Raw genomic sequence first — 12,248 nt, forward strand, 5'->3', positions numbered from 1 at the left:
CACTTGTGCTGTGTTTGTTCTGCTTATGTGTAACTCTAGTGACAGATAGTCATTGCAAAGATAGTAAGTAGTTGGAATTACTGTTGCCAAGAGTCTAGTACTACATTCCTGTTCCTGAAGCATTAGCATGTGAACTGCCTCATGTATGAGGCCTGTTTTCCCCTAGTTGAGTGATGGTGTTTTAGTTGTGTGCCATCTGCTGCGATGATCCATGTTTCGTACATGTATGTGTGTCATATGTGTGGTCCTCAGCTATTGCCCTTCAAAGGTGAACTGTACAGGATGTCTGTCATTTACATTGTGTGTGTATGTGACCATTGTATGGTGGCCATTACATTTGTAGTGTATTTTTTTGTGTCATGATTGTTATATCATTATTGCTCAATGAGACGACATTCTTCTTCAGATATTTCAAGCTAAAGGTGGGCAGAAATGAATAGGACAAACCATAATGTGGTGTTTGTTATCAGTGTTTATTTACAATAGTGCATTAAGTGGTGATGGTGATTATTATGCAAAGAAAATATTTACAATCTGTTGGCGCCTACGCACTCCAGCAGCCGTGTTTGGTTGTTCCCCCTCCTGTTCCAGGCCAGCATCCTCCTCTTCTTCGTCTTCAGGCATGTATGGGTCTGGTTCGAGGAGGGGAATGTTCCTTTTTACACAAATGTTGTGCAATATTGCACATGTGAGTATGATCCTACAGACCATCTCGGGGGAATATAGTAGGCTACCGCCAGTGATGTCGAGGCAGCGGAACCTTGACTTGAGGATCCCAAAGGTCCGCTCGACAATGCTGCGTGTCCTCCTATGGGCGTCGTTGTATGCTCGCTCTGCTGCAGTACTCGGGTTCCCAAATGGTGTCATTAGCCATGGCTGGATGCCATAACCCTGATCAGCTGAAAGAAAAACACAGAATGGGATCATGTTGATGTAGCTGGCACTATTGAAAAGACCTTTAATGGCAGTAGTTGTCTTGTGTTGTCTGTGACTCTTTTGTGTACTAATGTGACATCCTATACTTGTAGGCTATACCATCTGCATTGTGTTGTTTCCTTGGCTGAGCAAGTGTTTGTCTGCTAACCGTTTGTCAGCAGTATGTTTTACGATTTGCAGTACAGTGTGCCCTCCCTAGCATTGTGACTTGTGATACAGGCGTCCGTGTGTCTTCACTGAGGGTGAGATGATAGTTCCATGCACAGTTAAAATTGAAAGTGTTGTTAACACGTTCATATCAAAGTACCCCGGACATCCCATACCTTGAAACTTATGCAATGTATTAATGTAAAGGTCATTGGGACACTTACAATTTGCAAGGTGACATTTAGGCAACCACACTCATTAATGTCTTCACATTAGGCTGTACATTAATTTCCGATTTGTGACAGGTTCAATGGGGAGTTAAGAAACATGGCTAGTGATGTCAGGACCTCAGTGTGTTCCTGTTGACATGTTACTGTTGTGTTGTATGTGTTATGTGTCCTAGTGGGTTGCTGTGCAGTGTGTATATAAGTAGGTTTTTGTACTTACCAACAAGTAGTCCATTGCCATATCGTCCATCCTGGAAGTGTTGGTTGATGGTAGAGTGACGGAAGATGAATGAGTCATGTACACTCCCAGGATATTTAGCCACGATGTTGGTGATCAATCCCTGGTGATCGACTATGGCCTGCACGTTGATTGAATGTGTGTGCTTCCTGTTGCGGTAGAGGTGTTCTGTTGCAGCAGGTGGCACAAGGCGTACATGTGTGCAATCGATTGCACCTAGGAAGTGTGGGAAGCCACTGATTGTGTAGAACCCCTGTTTAGTTTCCTGCTGCTTCTGCAGTGTGTTACGGAAGCAGATGTGGCGGGTGTCAGGCGAATGATGTAATCCAGTACTTTTGGCAGAAATGCGGAGAATGATGGTTGTGATATTCCGCCAACCAGGGCACCAGTTGTTTGAAATGAGCCACTTGCCAGCAGGTGAAGTACAGCAAGCAGCTTTGTTTCTGTTGGTATGGTGCGGGGTGTCACCAAAGTGGGGGCCAACTGCTGTTCAATATTGCGCAGCAGCTGCTGGATGGCCTGCCAGTTCAACCGGTACCTCTGGATGATGTCATGTTCCCTGAGGCCCTGAAGGGTTGTTCTTGGGCGGAATATCCTCTCCTGCCTTCTGCGCTGCCTTTGGGCTCCCTGCTGGTGTTGTTGTAGCTGCTGTTGTTGCTGCTGGGCTCTGCGTCTGCGTGCACTCTGGATAAGAATCACCTCCATGTCTCCCTGTTGCTGCTCTGCTGTTTGTTCTGTGTGTTCTGATCAAATACAGGTGTGTTTGCCCCATTTTAACGCCTGCCCTGACCCAGGCGTTAAATTTTGACGCACATCGGGCTGTGCGTAATTTTTTTGCTCCGCCTCCCGGCCGAGAGTCATTTTTGCCCGGAAGCATAAATACGACGCACGGCCGTTTGTGTCGTTTTTTGGATGGGAACGCCTACCCTGCATATCATTAACGCAGGGCGGGTTGCCGCATCCAAGAAATGACGCACACAGCGGAATTTTGTCATCCGCGGGCTCGGGCGTCAGAGTTTAAATATGGGGCAACGTTTGCGCTGATTGTGCGTCAAATTTTTTGACGCACAATCGGCGCAAACGGAGTATAAATATGCCCCTCTGTTTTTCACAAGATTCTGCCTTGCCCAGGCCTGGCTCCACATGCACCCCAGCGGGTTGAAGACTGCATTGTGTGAGGATAGGCACAGCACTTTCAGATGCAGGTGTCAGCTCCTCCCTCCCTCTCTAGCCCAGAAAGACCTATCAGGATATGCAGGACACACCTCAGCTCCCTTTGTGTCACTGTCTAGAGTGAATTCACAACCTGCCTGACAGTCAGCCTGTCGTGGATTCAGCAGCCAAGCAGAGGTGCAGAATGGTTAAGCAAGAAAACGCTCACTATCTAACACTGACATTTTTAAACTGACAATCCAAAAACCAACTTCACTAAAAGATCTATTTTTAAATTGGGAGTTCTCTATCTGCTCCCAATGGGAAATTATACTTAAGAGGAATTGAAATGCAATCTCCATGTTAACCTATGGGAGAGATAGGCCATGCAATATTGAAAAACAAATTTGGCAATATTTCACTATCAGGACATGTAAAACTGACCTGGGGCTGCTTGGGCCTACCTTAGGGATGCCTTACATCTACAAAAAGGGAAGGGTAGGGCCTGGCAAGTGGGTGCACTTTCCAGGTCGACATGGAAGTTCAAAACTGCACCCACACACTCTGCAGTGGCAGGACTGAGGCATGTTTACAGGCCTACTCATGTAGGTGGCACAATCAGTGCTGTAGGCCCATTACTAGCTTTTGATTTACAGGCCCTAGGCACACATAGTACACTTTACTAGGGACATACTAGTAAATCAAATATGGAAATCATGGATAAACCAATCACCAATACAATTTACACATGGAGCACTTGCACTTTACCACTGATCTGCAGTGGTAAAGTGTGCAGTCAATAAACCACCAAAAACAAGGTGCAGAATACCTGAGAAACAGGAGGCCAGAAGGCAAAAAGACAGAAGAAACACACCAAAAGATGCCATGTCAAACATGTGTCCCCGCCAGCTGAGAGTAGGGAGAACTACCCAATCTCCTGAGAGTTCTCCTCACTAAGGAGGAAGAACCTGGACAGACCATCAGCGTTGGTGTGTTCTGTGCCAGAATGGTGTTGCACCATAAAGTCCATCCCCTATACGGTAATGGACCACCTCAAAGGTTTTGGGTTTTCACTCATCATCTACATTAACCATCTGAAGGGCCTGTGGTCTGTCTGAACCCAGAAGTGAGTCCTAAACAAATATGGTCTTGGCTTCCTCAGTGCCCAGACCAATTCAAAAGCTTCCCTTTCAATTGCACTCCGCCTCTGTTACCAGGGAAGTAGCCTCCTGCTAAGGAAGACTACAGGTTGGTCTAGGCCTGGTTCATTCAGCTGGGAAAGTACCACTCCCAGACTATGCTATGCTATGTAGCATCTGTCTGCACCACAAATTCCTTGGAGAAGTTTGAGGCCAGAAGCATAGGTTCAATGCACATGGCCTCCTTCAGGGTGTAAAAACGCAGTTTGCCATGTCTCAGTACAGATCACTTGTCTAAGCTTCTTCCTGGAAGTCAGCTCTCTCAGGGGAGCCACAATAGTGCCATACCCCTTGACAAATCTCTTGTAGTATTCGGTGAGGCCTAAGAAGGCTGTCATCTCTGTCTGGGTGTTGAGGGGTGCCCAAGACAGAATGGGATCAAACCTGGCTTGTAGGGGCACCACCTGGCCACTTCCTACCTGGTGTCCTAAGTTCACCACTGACCTCTGCCCTATCTGGAACTTACTGGCCTTGATAGTGAGACCAGGGGCTTGCAGGACCGGCTAGCGTCTCGAAAAAGGACACTAGCCGGGTGGAGAGGTGTAGGGGGATAAGGTGGGTGTGCAAATAAGGATGACTCTAGTAGGGTCAGAGGCATAAAAATAACTCTAACCAGACTAGTGTCATTTTTTGATGTAAAACCCCCATGAACATGATTCCTGTATAAGTAAAGACAGGAGTCATGCCCACCACCCCAATGGCATTGCCATTGGGCCCAGTACCATGTAGGGGGCTTCAAGTTAGGCCCCCCAGGCACTTAAAAAAACTATAAAATACTTACCTGTACTTACCTTACTTACCTGGGATGGGGTCTTCCCATCCTGTGGTGATGGGGTCACCCATCCTGTGGTGTCCCTTTGGTGTGGGTGGGGGTGTCCCTGGGGCTAGGGAAGGGCACCTGTGGACTCATTCCATTGTCTCTGACCATGCAAATAGGCCCACAGGTCCCCTAACGCCTTCCCTGACCCAGGCATTAAATAATGGCGCAAAGCAAGCTTAGCACCACTAATTAAGGCCCCCGTGCACGATTTTAGCACGGGGCTAAATATGACATTATGGTCATATCGTCATTCTTTGCACGGGAACGCCTACCTTGCATCTCATTGACGCAAGGTAGTTTCCCACCAGCAAAAAATTACATTAACTCCAAAATCTTGGCGCTAGAGAGATCTAGCGCCACAGTATAAATTTGGAGTTAGGTTTGCACTGAATTTGCATAAAAGAAAATTACCCAAATTCGGAGCTAAGCAAGTATAAATCTGGTCCTTTGTGTTTTACAGACAGACTGTCCTTTGTGCTCAGATGGGTGACACCTGGAGTGAGTGAGAACAGAGTTGAAAATTGTCCCAGTAACTGGTGACAGTCACTCTGTTGTTCTAGAGTCAGAGAAGGGGAGAGGATCATGCCTTCTACTGACCCAGCCTGCTCTCTGGTAGCCAGGAGGACAGGGAGAGTTTCACTCTCTTATTCCACCCCAACATCTGTAGCCAGAAGCATAGTTAAGTCCGACCTCTGAAAATGAGGTTTGAGTTGTTTCACATGTAGGACCCTCAAGGGGTTCCTAGGAGTCTGCAAGTCCATCAAGTAGGTGACTTCATTATTGCGCTCCTTTACCTCAAATGGACCTGACCACTTGTAATGTAGTGCACAGGGAACTACTGGGGCCATGACCCATACTTTCTGGTCAAGCTGAAACTCAACCAGAGTGGTATTCTGGTCGTAGCAGTGTTTCATGTCCTCCTGGCTTGCCTCCAGGTTCGCCTGAGCGAACTTCCTGAAGCGAGCAATCTGGTTTCTGAAGGCTGCCATGTAACTAAATACTTCCTGATGTAACTTCCTAGGAGCTTGCTCATAGCCATCTTTCACCAGACTTAGAGGTCCTCTCACAGGGTGCACATACAACAGCTTAAAGAGGCTAAAGCCAACCACTTTCTGTGGTACTTCCCTGTAGGCAAAGAGAAGGCATGACAAGAGGATTTCCCACTTATGCCTCATGAAGTCTGACAGACCCCCAATCATGCCTTGCAGGGTTCTGTTGAATTTCTCAACCAACTCGTTACTTTGGGGGTGGTAAGGAGTGTTGAACTTGTAGTTGTGTCAGGCTTGCAAACCTGTATGTGCTCCAGTAAAGAACTCTCAAACCAATCATCTGCCTTTGGAGGGACCAATGTTTGATGTAACCACATAAGAATGTTTTATAGATACTAATGCTTGTTTACAAAGATCAATGCTTGTTGGAACCAATGCTTGTTTAGGACACGTGTTGCTCAAGCCTCCAGCATCCCTATGACTCAGACTGGGTGTGGATCCCTATGACTCAGACTGGGTGTGGCTGAATGCAGCAGGTATTTAAACCACACCCGGTCTGAGTGAATTGCTTGCTGTAAAGGTCACTGGCTGCAGAGGAGGAGTCTCTGCTTCTCCACGGTTGATCTTCATGTTTAGTCCTGTATCCTGAATTCTGCTTCTAGGGAGTTGAAGAGATCGAGAGAATTGATTACTGAAAAGGCGGTAAAGCACTGCACGCACTCGAAAAGCATTTATTTGTGAAAACTTAACACTTGTTGACTTGATATTAGAAAGTTGGATGTTTGAGAGCATGATGCACCTAAGAAGGCACATCACTGCCATTTAAGGTCATGGGGTTGCTCGCCGCTAGTCGCATGAAAACACTTATCATCGTTGCTTAATTCATATCGCAGAAAGGAAATTCTTTTGTGTTATCATCATAAAAATGATGTACTGAGAATACATTTGTTGTCGCTAAGTTTAGTATGACATGTCCATATATGGTGCTGGTGATATGGAACATTCTGTGTATGGCCTCAAAGTTTCATTGCTGTGCTCAACTTACGGTGTGATATAACAATGATAAAACCAATTGCTAGTGTTATTGATATTATCCCTATGTTCCCAGAGTGTTACAAACATTGCCCTGGGATCTTTTGATATTAACCCTGTGTTCCCAGAGTTTTACAAACTGTGTACTGTGATCTTTTGATATTAATCCTATGTTCCAGAGTGATGTAAACTTTGCACTGTAATCTTTGATATTAACCCTATGTTTTCAGTGTAATCAAAAACACCAAATGTGTGTTTCTTGGAATTCTAAGTACAGTGCATAAATTAACCCATGAATTTCTGCAAACCTAATTACCTGAGAATTTGTTATCATCATTCGTTACCTAATTAAATGTCTACGGAGTCGAGTGAGTCAGCATCTTAGGAAATCTCAGCAAGGTTATCGAAACAAGATATCCATGGAACTTCAAGTACATTAAGAAGGCATTAAATAAGGTGACGTGGGATCAATCTGGGGTCACAGAGGGAGTAGTTATAGATATTGTAGGAGCGTCAAGGTACTTATTTAATTACAGGTAATCCACATAGTTTCCCATAAATTCCTAGAAAGAGGGAGAGCCATCCAAAGGGGGAAAGGGGAACCTAGCTTGCACATAGTAGTCAGAGACTAGTATGTACATGGTTAGGAGCAATGACTTGGAGCTCCAATGATGCCAATATTCCGGTATGTTAGTGACAAAATTAAAATGTGGGCTTTAGTTTCAGTGTGGCCTAATGGCTGCAGTGTGTCTCAAGTACCCCAGCTCAATGCCTGCCTTTTACACAGGATTTCTATGCGCGTACTGGCATTCTAAGCTTTCTTGAGCCAGTTCTTTAGCAGGCTACCTTTTCCCTACTGGTGTTAATGGGTGCTAGAGGGCACAATGCATAGAAACTTTAACATAGGTAAAACACAAAGGGGCATATTTATACTCTGTTTGCGCTGAATGTGCGTCAAAAATTTTGACGCACAATCGGTGCAAACCCTGCCCCATATTTATACTTTGACGTCCGACCCCGCGGGCGTCAAAATTCCACCATGTGCGTCATTTTTTGGAAGGGGGAACCAGCCTTGCGTTAATTATATGCAAGGTAGGCGTTCCCTTCCAAAAAATGACTTTAAGGCCTGTGCCCCATATTTATACTCTGACGTCATTTTGACGCACAGGAGGGGGTGGGCCTTAAAAAACGACGCACAGCCTGATGGGTGCTGTTTTTGAATGCCCTCCCCTGCCCCCAGGGACACCCCCTGCCACCCTTGCCCACCCCAGGAGGACACCCAAGGATGGAGGGACCCATCCCAGGGAAGTAAAGGTAAGTTCGAGTAAGTATTTTTTTCCGATTTATTTTGTGGCATAGGGCGGCCTGATTTGGGCCCCCCTACATGCCACTATGCCCAATGACCATGCCCAGGGGACATAAGTCCCCTGGGCATGGCCATTGGGCAAGGGGGCATGACTCCTGTCTTCTTTGCTAAGACAGGAGTCATGTCAATGGAGGTTGGGCGTAAAAAAAAATGGCGCAAATCCGGTTTGAGGCCTGAATTTTGCCTCAGACGCTGGCGCTGCCTGGTGTGAGTCATTTTTTTTTACGCACACCTGTCCGCAGCGCCGGCTAACGTCATTCCATAAATAAGGCGCCCGCATGGCGCGTTGGAATGGCGTTAGCCGGCGGTAACATTTTTGACGCACAACTGCGTTGGCGCAGTTGTGCGTCAAACAGTATAAATATGGGCCTAAAATGCATCTGATAACTGTGCTAGAACATGGGATGTGAATTTACGACTGCAGGCTCAAGTATCAGGTGCTGAGTTTCTGTCTTTAGCACTCACTAGCACTACTATTACAAAATATGCAGCCACTGGTAGCTTTACAAATGTTATCATCCAAAGTTATGCAAAGAAGTAATGACAACTGTGACAGTCCTTATTTTACACCAGTTTGTTAGCAATACACTGATTAAACTAATTTCATCTAAAGAGTCACACGCACAAGCTCCCTAGTGCAAGCTAAATGCAGTATTTGGAAAATAAATAGATCAGAACTTTTCAGAGCCTCTTTAAAGGAAAAAACCTGTGTGATTTCAACTTTTATTAGGGTCCTCGTTTATTGTGGTGGCAGTTGGATTGGCTTCAAAGCTTAGTAACTTATGCCTGTATTTATACTTTTTTTGCGCCGCATTTGCACCATTTTTTGACACAACGGTGGTGCAAACTTACACAATATAATTGTATTTTGTAAGTTTGCACCGCTTTTGCGTCCAAAGTGGTGCATATGCGGTGCAAAAAAATTATGAATACGGGCCTTAATGGTCAAATGTCTACATTAAACTGTGAAAGCATGGCAGCAAGTCATCACCATATTTTAAATATGAGATACTTATGTATATATACATGTACAGTTTTAATTGTGTTAATGCAATTTGTGCATTTCATATAAACCACTTGTAATGATAGTAAAGAAAATAAAATTGGTGACACGGTTTGGAGGGGAGGCTATTTCATTTCAGCAGTTTTGCCTCTATTTTTATTGCCTGCAAGAGATGCTTCACGAAGGGAAGCTTGCAAACGTGTCCTCATTTGAGACAGCTCTCTCTTTTCCGCGTGAAAAAAGTGTAGTGCCGTGCTAGCACTCACCACACTGATTGGGAACAATTTCCTAAAAGTTAAGAAAACGCACACTGAAGTGCAACTTGTTCTAAATAGGCACTACAGACAAAAGAAAAAAATATATAATGTATGCTTGTAATTCTGAAGAATAGTTTAACAATAACTTAATTCCTTTGTGTTACATTTCCTAAATATTCCATGGTGGGGGAACACACTACGAGTAATGTATAAACAAGAACATAGTAGTTCAATAGTGCTCATATATGAACATTTCAAATAAAACTGGGCTCTGATAATGTCTTGGGGCTTTCATGTGCTTAGTTAAAAGAGGGTCAAGTTAGTGCTGAATACATTGCAGCCGGCCGGCGGTATGCTGGCGGTAACACCACCAACAGGCTGGCGGTGTACCAGCAGTGTATTATGACCGTGGCGCATTAGCCACAGCCATACCGCTGGCTCCTCCAACTGACCGCCAGGCTTCCACCAGGCGGTCATAATCCCCAGGGCAGCGGTGCGAGCATAGCTGCCTTGGGGAATATGAGTCCCAACCGCCAGCCTGTCCATGGTCGTAAACACTGCCATGGGAAGGCTGGCGGTAAGGGGTACTCGGAGTGCCCCTGGGGGCCCCGCCACTGCCCATGCAATTGGCATGGGCAGTGCAGGGGCCCCCAGGCACAGCCCCATCGTACATTTCACTGCCTGAATTTCAGGCAGTGAAATGCGCAACGGGTGCTGCTGCACCCGCTGCACATCAACATTGCCGCCTGTTCTATTATGAGCCGGCTGCAATGTTGATGTGACTTTTCTGCTGGGCCAGAGGACTGAAACACTGTTTCCATCCGCTGGCCCAGCGGAAAAGTCATAATAGAGAGCTACACATACCGCCAGCCCTGCCGGTATAGTGGTACCCATGGCTTTGGCGGTCTTTTAGTAAGACCGCCAAAGTCGTAATAAGGGCCTTAATTTTTTTAGGATATCGTCATTAGTAATTTAAATACATGTAATAGAAGCATTTACATAGAGGTTTCAATGAAATTCTAGCTTTGATTTAGTCCTCCTGGAACTAGATTGGACACCACAGGTCCATTCAAGTATGAAAATGATTGACCCCTTTTTGATGCATTTTACAGTGTCAATTAAAACATAACTAAAAGAAGGAGCCAGTGTCTCACTGGATTATAGCTTGGTTCAGCGACCATCATTATGCAACTAACAAGACTGGATAAAGGAAGAATGGCAAATTCTGTTAGGGGCACTTCACTGTTTTCTTGAGGAATAGGTCCTTTGTAGGAGATTTGCAAGGTAGGGCTTACATTACTGAATAACATTACCAAGGGGCGCAGTTTAGGTAAGATGGAGGACAAGGATAAAAGCCAGGCGACAAGAGTGGGGATCAGTTTGATTTTTGTCCATGCCAAGAGACATACAGGAGAAACAGCGCTACATGTGGAACACTTTCCTGATAAAAAAGGAATGAGTATAGGACGATGTGGAGAAAGAGAGGGACTATCAACCTATTTACGGGACACCTAGCCTAGTATTTAAGATGAAGGCATCACACACACACACCTGAGAAGAATACCATGTTTCCAAATAAGGTAGGAGATAAACTTATTGATTTCTTACTTTTAATGCGGATCCAGCCCCCAACCATTTTCTAGGGAGATACCCTTTCTGCAAAATGTTTGCAACAATATATGCTTCAATAAATGGGACTTACTTACAAGTGCCGGAGCACAGGTGGAATTAGCTAACAGAGCACTAACTGCAGCTCTGAGCCTTGAACTAGCTCCACAGGAAGAGAGATTCTTCTAGGGCCAGCTTTAGAACTACATGTCTGTAGCTGAAGTACCAAGTTTTTATATGCAAAATTTGGGCCCATTAGTCAAACGTCTTCAGGACTAACAAAGAACTAAAGAAATTACATTTTCCATTGGAACTTGTGTCTGTGTTGAGATATGATGAATGGTGGTGTTGGACTGCAGTTTTATAAAGGAGAAAGAGAATATGGCTTTACAGATGATTAAAACCAAGGTTCTATAACTACTGAACTGAAAGGTTTAGGAAAACAATTAGGCAGGATTGTTTGAAAAAAATGCCCTCCCCATAAAGAGATACTTGGAAAAAAAGAGGATTGATGGATTTGCCTTATAAACATCAGGATGTGTCACTTTGGGTAGAGGAGGAAATAAAACAGTGGATCTAGGGCCAGATGTATCAAAATATTTTGCACTCGCAAATGGCGAAATCGGTCGTTTGCGAGTGCAAAATCGTGGTCTGTAATGCATCAAAGGCATTCGCAGACCACAAAATAAAAATTGCGATTTTCTGCGTTGCAACCTGGATTTTGCGGATTCGCAAAATCCAGGTCGCAAGGCAATTCTGCAAAAAATCGCTAATTGCGATTTTTTGCAGAATGGTATTTTGCACATGCAAAATACCATTGTCTGCAACCAGGTGGTAACCTGGTGCAAAATTTAAAAATGCTGTAAAACTGTATTTTTAAATTTAATAGGTAAAGCACACATGCCCTTTTGGCATGTGTGTACTTTACATGGAAAAAAAAAACATTTGGGGTGCAGGAGAGGGGGCCTTAGGCCCCCAGCACCCTGGCCTTTTGCATTTCCAAAATTGCGATTTCTGGTTCAGAAATCGCAATTTAGGAAATGCAAAAAATTCACAGCTATGGGCCAACAGGCCCATAGCTGCGAATGGGACCAGTATCGCAATTTGCGATTCGGTAATTGCATTCGCGATTTTTAAGAAATCGCAATTACCGAATCGCAAACGTGATACATGGCCCTTTGCGAGTCGGTAATTGCGATTTCTTAAAAATCGCAATTACCGAATCGCAATGGGCCAGATTCATACATCTTGCCCTTAGACTCTTACAACAAGGT

Source organism: Pleurodeles waltl, chromosome 7 (assembly GCF_031143425.1).
Source record: "Pleurodeles waltl isolate 20211129_DDA chromosome 7, aPleWal1.hap1.20221129, whole genome shotgun sequence".
NCBI lineage: Eukaryota > Metazoa > Chordata > Amphibia > Caudata > Salamandridae > Pleurodeles > Pleurodeles waltl.